Source organism: Pteropus vampyrus, unplaced genomic scaffold (assembly GCF_000151845.1).
Source record: "Pteropus vampyrus isolate Shadow unplaced genomic scaffold, Pvam_2.0 Scaffold83, whole genome shotgun sequence".
NCBI classification, from domain to species: domain Eukaryota; kingdom Metazoa; phylum Chordata; class Mammalia; order Chiroptera; family Pteropodidae; genus Pteropus; species Pteropus vampyrus.
The window spans coordinates 2,490,499-2,498,874 of NW_011888864.1; the positions used below are offsets into that span (position 1 = coordinate 2,490,499).

At 37.3% G+C, this 8,376-nt stretch overlaps 1 pseudogene; it reads left to right on the plus strand.

Annotated features, from left to right (window-relative positions):
- The first annotated feature begins 2,891 nt into the window (after positions 1–2,891).
- Positions 2,892–4,138, plus strand: LOC105294132 (annotated as a pseudogene).
- Positions 4,139–8,376: the final 4,238 nt, after the last annotated feature.

The window sequence follows — 8,376 nt, forward strand, 5'->3', positions numbered from 1 at the left end:
TTTTTTCATATATATATGTACATATAGATATATATTTAAATGAAACATTACAATAAACAGCTGACATGCCATTATACATTCCTTTACACCTTCTTCCTCCCTCTGCCTAGAGATAGTCACTATCCTAAAGTTGTTATCAATATGTTCCTTGTATGTCTTAAGGTTTTTATTTTATATACATACACATACACATATATGTGTGTATATCTGTATATATTTATCTTAATCGATTTATTTTATATATTATACGATTCCTTACTGTTCTTTATGAAAACTATATTTTTTTAAATTAAGCATTTAAATGTAAATTAATTTACTTTAATTGCTGAATAAGTGGTCCCAAAGTCTGCCTTAGTAATCTGCATAAATAAAATTAATTTCAACAATTATCTAAAACGAAAACCCTAAAATGTTTGGGCTGACCTACTTCGGAAGATTAAGAGTCTTTAACCAGGCATCTAGAACCTGACTTCCAAGTTCTAATCATGTAAATCCAAGTGTAATCCAATTAATTTAAATTCTCTCGTAACCTAGATTGATGACCTAACACTTACTATTAACTCTAGGTGGCTGATTATAAATGTTTAAGAAAAATGAGACACATAATTCACCTAAAATGTGTAATACTAGACCGGAGGAATTTTCTTTCTGACCGCGCATACCCTAATTTTTCACTAAGCATGAAGTGTGGGAACTTTCCTAACAGTTCAGTTCCAGGGCAACAATTGGCTTAGATGTTTTAGTGTTTAAATCACTATACAAGAGTCACAGTTTTACTCTTACTAGAATTGTCTTTATATAACTAAATTTCCTCATCCCAAATGGGCTTTTGTTAGCTCCTTGATACTTTCCTCTGCTATGACCTAAGAAGTTTATAAAACTAAAATTGTTTTAAAAGATCTAAACTCTACAGCAAAAGTGCAATAACAGAGAAAATACCTTACAACTTAATAACTAAAAATATCTCTCTCTGAAATATGGACTTTGCACAATTGCTGGGTTTTCTTAAATTCTTCAGATTGGGTATGTTCATGATTCCCTCTCCACTGAGAAATTGTTCATGTGAACAAATATGCAAATGAATGAACATGCAGACACCCGTGTACAACATAACATTAGAAAACCTGGGTTAGTAGTAGGCTTACTGGTGAGTCATTGTGTGTGTACATGTGTGTGAATGTGTCTGTAGTTCTTACTCGCTGGAAAACCTGCAAAAGCATCTTCTATGCAAACAATTAAATATATTCATAATTTGATTTTCTTCCAAACTTTAGACATTTCCGATATTTTATATCTATTCTACACAAGGTCTAGTGGTGAAGTATCAAATTTTCCAAGGCTAGCTTTCAGCTCTTTCTGATTTACTATTTATTTTTTGATTGGTGTTCAGCAAATCATTTATCAAGTGCTAAATATCAATCGCTTTCCAGCCCCATTCCAGCAAATGGCTTTATCATCAATACATTGCTCAGGCTAAAAGAAAAATAATTTTTAATTTTTCTATTTCCTTCTTCCACTACTTACAATCCAACTGCTAGCTCCTCCTCCAATACATTCACTTGTCTTCATGTTCTCTGCTAAAAACATGGCCCAAAAAAGTCAACTTTTCCCCGGACTACTAAAAAGCTTCCAAACTTATCTCTGATCTTCCATTCTTCCATGCCTCTCCACCACTATCCAAAAAAGAAAGAAAGAAAAAAAAGTCTCCTTTCTACAGACAAAGTGAGGTTCTAAAACATTAGGCCTTATTATATCCATTCTGAATCACTTCCAACATTTTCCCACTGGGTTTAGAATAAAAACCTAACGTCCTTACATGGCCCAAGGGATCAGATTTCTACTGATATCTTTACTGTTAGCTCCACTCCTTTTTGTCTTTCTAAGTGTTAGTAAATACCATTTTTGCTGATACCTTAAACTTGACAGTTTGCCTCCTTTGAGATCATTTCAGTTTATCTGTAACTTTTCCTGTAATTATCTGAATGCAAAAATTCACATTGTTGATTCTTTTTATTCAGATATTTTCATTCAGAGTCAAAGAAAAGTTTTCTGATCATTTAAGCTAAACAACTTCTTCTTGTTCTGACACAATCACATTACTCAACTTTATGCTCTCACTTCATTCTTACTTACTTCTCTTACTTGTCTTTTTATCTGGCATCTTTCTCCCTTATTTCCGTTTTTCTCCCTATAGCCACTCTTTGATTAGTCAATTTATCACCTTCCTCCAGCAGGTTTGTCTTAAATATCTGATTTTATTTTATTGTTATTCTCAATCTTTCAGGTTTTGTTTGTTTGTTTGTTTGTTTGTTTTGTTTTTGTTTTTGTTTGTTGCATGTGTGTGTGTGTGCATTTCTTTTCTTTTCTCTTGTAGCATTACTAAATGATTCTGGACTGGGGTGATCTTATGTAAATGATAGCCTATTTAGTTTGCTAGCCATGTGCTCTGAACAAGTATTTTAATCTTTTTCCAAAATTTAAATCGAGTTCCTTGTTCGACTATATTCCATCAGAGACACCATCATCTTTTCCTTGGATTACTGTAATTACTTCTTAACATGTCTCTGTCTTTGTCCTTGTCCTCCAGAGTGATTTTATTAAACTATAAGTCAAATCCTGTTAGTTCACAGCTTGCAACCCTTCAATGGTTTACCATCTCACTCTCTATTAAAGCCAAAGGCACCACCATGATTTACAAAGGATTACATGATATAGTCTCACATTATCTTCAGTAACCCCCTCTCTTACCCTTTCTCCTTGCTTACTCTGCACTGCCACACCACTTTGGTAATCCTCTCATGTACAATGTACATTCCTGTCTTAGGTTAGGTCCTTTGAAATTACGTTTAATTAATATATTCTGGTTCTCTGCTCCTCCTGTTCGACAGACAGCTGCACCTTCCTGTGCAATGCCAGCCGTGATCCTGAGAAACGATGGTGAAGGCTGGAGTGAATGAATTTGGCCTTATTTGGTACCTGGTCACCAGGGTTGCTTTTAACTCTGGCAAAGTGGGCATCGTCACCATCAACGACCCCTTCATTGACCTCCACTACATGATCTACATGTTCCAGTATGATTCCACCCATGGCAAGTTCAAAGGCACAGTCAAGGCTGAGAATGGGAAGCTTGTCATCAGTGGAAAGCCCATCACCATTTTTCTGGGACCAAAATCCCATCAACATCAAATGCGGCGATGCTGGTACCCAATTTGTTGTGGAGTCCACTGGTATTTTCATTACCTTGAAGAAGGTTAGGGCTCACTTGAAGGGTGGAGCCAAGTGTGTCTTCATTTCTGCCCTTTCTGTGGATGCTCCCATGTTTGTGATGGGTGTGAACCAAAAGAAGTATTACAACTCTCTCAAGATTGTCAGTAATGCCTCTTGCACCACCAACTGCTTGGCCCGCCTAGCCTAGGTTAACCATGCCAACTTTGCCATCGTGGAAGAACTCATGACCACAATCCACACCATCACTGCCACCCAGAAGACTGTGGTTGGCCCCTCAGGAAAGCTGTGGCGTGATGGCTGAGGATCTGCCCAGAATGTCATCCCTGCTTCTACCAGCATTGCCAAGGCTGTGGGCAAGGTCATCCCTGAGCTGAATGGGAAGCTTACTGGCATGGCCTTCCATGTCTTACCCCCGACGTGTCAGTTGTGGATCTGATATGCCGTCTGGAGAAAGCTGCAAAATATTATGACATCAAAAAAGTGGTGAAACAGGCATCAGAGTGTCCCCTCAAGGGCACCCTGGGCTATACTGAGGACCAGGTTGTTTCCTGTGACTCTAACAGTGGTACACACTCTTCCACCTTCAATGCTGGGCTGACATTGCTCTCAATGACCACTTTTTCAAGCTCATTTCTGGGTATGACAATGAATTTGGCTACAACAACAAGGAAGTAGACCTTATAGTCCACATGGCCTCCAAGGAGTAAGAGCCCCCTGGACCACTAGCTTCAGTGAGAAGAAGAGGCCCTCAGTTCCTGGGGAGTCCTTGCCCCAAATCTATCCCCCAAAACACTGAGAATCTCCTGACCTCCAGTTTCCATCCCAGAGACCCTGAAGAAGGGGAGGGGCTTAGGGAGCCCTACTTTGTCATGCACCGTCAATAAAGTTCACTGTACCCAGCCAAAAAAAATAATAATAATTAATATATTCTATGCTCTTCCAAAGAGGTTTACATGTCCTGTCTTCTGTCTTCATCACCTTCTTCTTGTATCTGCTCAAATATCAACTTCTTGGTCTGGCTTTTCCCAATCTTCATTTCACAAGTGTTACCCTTCTTCAGAGCACCCTGATCCTTTTTACTTGGTTTCTTTTCTTTCCTTCTTTAAATATATTACCATCTCTAGTATTAAATAATTTGTGTATAATACTTTTTAAGTTTCTGTTTATTTCTTGCCCATCCTCCCCCCTGCCCCCCGGCACCCCTAGAAAGCAAGCTTCAGGGGCCAGGTGTTATTGATCTAGTTCACTAGAGTATGTCTACTGTCTAAATTACTGTATGGTACAAGATGACACTCAGTGTGGAGTGAACCAATGAATACGTTCATCCTTTATATCTAACAGGCACTGTGGCTCAAACAACGAAAGATATTTCTTGTCCCTGGTTCTTATGCCTTAGTTTGGAAGAAACTTAAGAACCTATGCTACCTGGCTTTTTTTGTGTGTGTCATATTTTAGATGTGTGATTAAGGAAAGGGAGGGGATGACTGTCAGATTCTGGTTGCTGAAGATGTGAGGGCTAGTCATTTCTCTCTTCTGAAAGCTGTTCACCTCAAACAATCACAATTATTGATTATAACTTTCTAGATCACAAAAGTATGATGCATAACTGGGTTTCTTAAGTGTGCCCAGCTTGAAAAGGGGAAGCTACAAATAATCAAGACAGATTCTATAGGAATCAGCATTCTCCACTTTATTCATTTTCTCTTTGCCTTTTGTCATATGGTCTCTCTCCTCTGCTCCCCACCATGTTACCATCTCATTGCTTCCACTTATCTTCTCTAGTACACTAGCTTTCCCATCTAGCTAATCATTGTATGCATCTTCAATGTCTCCAAAATTCCATGGTCTTACAAATTCAAAATTTATCATTGACTAACTGACTTTCAGTGTCTCTTTTGCTTAGGACAAATTATCAGAAGAGTGAATCTGATTTACCCTAGGGTCAGGTGTTCATTCCTGGTACATACTGCTGTACAAAGATGGGGACATGGAGTGCTTTGGGCTAACTAACCCAGGACACATTGAGGGTAGCAAGTACTTGCTCAAGAATTGTTTTCTGTTTTGGGGTTCAGTATGTGTGAGACACCCTTGTGTGCACTGGAGATATAACAGTAAGTAGAACATCTAAATACCTACATTCATGGATATTTCATTCCAATGGAAGAAGACAGAAAAACAAATAAACAATTTGCCAGAGAGAGTCAAGCTTGGAAATGCTGATGAAAGTAGTTGAAAAACCGGACCAAATATTATCTAATACCTGACTCAGATCTAAGAGATTGTGTATGCAAGAAGCTTAGAGTCCCTATACGAGTAATAAATATGAACAGATAAGCACTGTGGGAGTAAAGAGGTGAGGAGAGCTAATCCTGGCTTCAATGGTTGAGGAGAGTTAGATTTTAAAAGTAGAAGGCAAGTTTCAGAAGGTCTGATAAAACCGAGATTCTTATCAAATTATTTCTCAGATGTGAATTTCCCTTGCTTAACCACAAGCATTTTTTTTTTTTACACTGACTTCTAATTACCTTTGTAAATGGCTGTGGATTTGAACAGAAAGTTACATAGGCAAGGATATGCAAGATGTATTTGATGGAGAAAATGGGTTCATTGTCTGAGTAAATGGAGATGATGCTGGTTAAAAGCATTAGTGTTAGAAAACATTTTCACAGACAATATCTGATTTGAAGGTCAGTGGATCAGATTATAAATTTTAATCAATGACAGATACTTAAAGGGATCTGAGCAGGGAAATGGCACCTTTATGCTAATGTGTGTCTAGACCTCCACTTTTACACAAGCTCCACCCTATACCTTCAATGTCCCTTGTCTGTACTACTTCGTTCCATAGTCCTCAGCAGAAAATCTTTTACCAAAGTTTGAAAGTAATTACCTAACATTCCAAAGCTTGAATTGAACCCCCAGTTCTGAGTTCCGCATGTTTTCCAATGATTTCCTCAAAAACCTTCTCCTTTCCTCTCTTCTCTTCACTTTTCCTAATCTGAGTTATCTTTTCTTGTCGTCTTTCACTTCCCTCTCCATTTACAAAACCTTATCTGATCATCACAATCCTTATACATCATAATAAGCATATGTGATTTGAGTGACAAAATTCAGCCTATATATTATGTTTCCATTATTTTGTAATAGTTTGAAATATTTTATTTATTGTTATCGCTCAGATTTGGCTCTAGTTAGCTCCACAGGTACATGACATAATTAACACTGCTTAATACTTTTATTTTTACAACTGAATAGAGAATAGGTACTCTTAAATAAATATTTGCCTAATTTATGAGAAAAATACACTTATAAGACAAAAATTTGACTTATGAATAGCTTTAAAAAGGATAGCTTTAAAAACTAGTTTCATTAGCACAAGTAAGATATTTTTCTTACTGTGAAAATACAACAGTGTAGTGATTTTATAAGCAAGATACATTTGTACTAATGGTTTCAACATAAATACTAGGTTCTTAGGGAACCAAACTAAAAAAGAAGATTGTTGGGCCATCAACAAGGCATTTGAGTCACCCAGGAAAAAAACAGGAGTAATAAGTGTGTCCATCTCCTAGGGACTGAGAAGATTAGACCAAGTAATTTATGTACAGTGCTCAGTGCAGTGCTGTCTCTGTGGTGAAAAACCAGAAATTCAACAAGATATTTAGATGAAATGAAACCACCCAAAACTTAGACATTCTATGCCCACATATAAATACTAAGATAATATTTTTCTATATAGACAAAATTTGATCTCCAATTTCTTCCTTGCACTCATCATTCCCTTTTACTCTTTTCAGATAATAAAGAAGTTTTCTATATGTACTGCTCCAGAGAAAATAATACAAAAGATATTTGAGGACAAATATTCATATTTTGTTTGCTTTCTTCTTTTATTTGTATATAAAGTAAGCAGTAGACAGTAAAACTCATAGCAAAGGCAATACACACACTCGATGTGACAGATAAATTTGTGTTAGAGATTGGTCAGTTTTTCATACTACTTATTTCCCTTTCCTACTGGGCACAGAGATAGACAATATTTTCTTGACCCCTTTGTCATTAAGCATGCCCATGTGACTGCTATGAACCACTTAGAAGCCTGGCCCATAAAAATGTCCCTTGCAAATTTTTTATTCTGTCTCTATCTTATATTATCCAGCAGGCTGGATACAAAAGACTGGTACAAACATGGAATCTATGTATTGATGAAGACAAAGTCCCTGTGTACTAAGATCCTTGACTCTCTCCATGGTGACTCTCTCCTTTGTTTCCAGGCCTTCTTATTCCCCCATTCTGATTAAGCATGCTATAGATTAGAAATAGCTTTCTATTTATCTTAAGTCACTGGGGTTTTTGAGTTTGATTGTCACTGATGTTAGTGTTCTCTTTTGCAATGGGATGTATGTATCTGAGTTTTTCCTAAAAGAGCCAAGCATTTTGGGGTGTGAATGGAAAAAGCTCAGAGTACACAGATGATGGTATTTGTAGCATGGGAAATTATGTAAATAGAACTCAAATACCATTTGGTGACTAAAACATAGTTTAGAATTTCAACCTGCAAATTTAAGTTTATAAAGGGGTGAGAGTAAAATTACAGAAACTTCGGGTGATTCTAGAGTATATAAAACCAGTAATTAACTTCCTAGGGTGTAGTCTAAAGACACTGCAAGTTATTGCTAGATGCCTCATTTCCAGCACACTCTTAAACAGCAGAGGATCAATGGCTGGGAAGAAATTGTAGGTGTATGGGTCTTACCTGGAGCAGCTGCCCTGGGCCTCACGCTCTCCAGAGCACTGGGAATGGCCAAAAGCTTCCAATGTACTGAGAGAGGTGTGAAAGGAGAAGCATTGGCCAGAAATGGCCTTGCAGGAGGAGTGGACAAAATGAAGAATTACTCGGATGGGAGGAGAGAAGTTGACTATTCTCTGCTGCAGTACTTAGAAAATAAAGGGAGGGACACCCCTTTCCAGACAAAGGGAAGAGTAGACTCCTGCTGAGGTATGGGGAAAAAATGTTTGGTATATTTAAATTGAGCTATTTATGTGGCCCGTTTTTCTATAACTTTCTTTTAATATGCTAAATAATTGGAATAACCAAATTATTATGCCCTTTTTCATTTTAATATTTAATTGAGGCAATATGAGAGT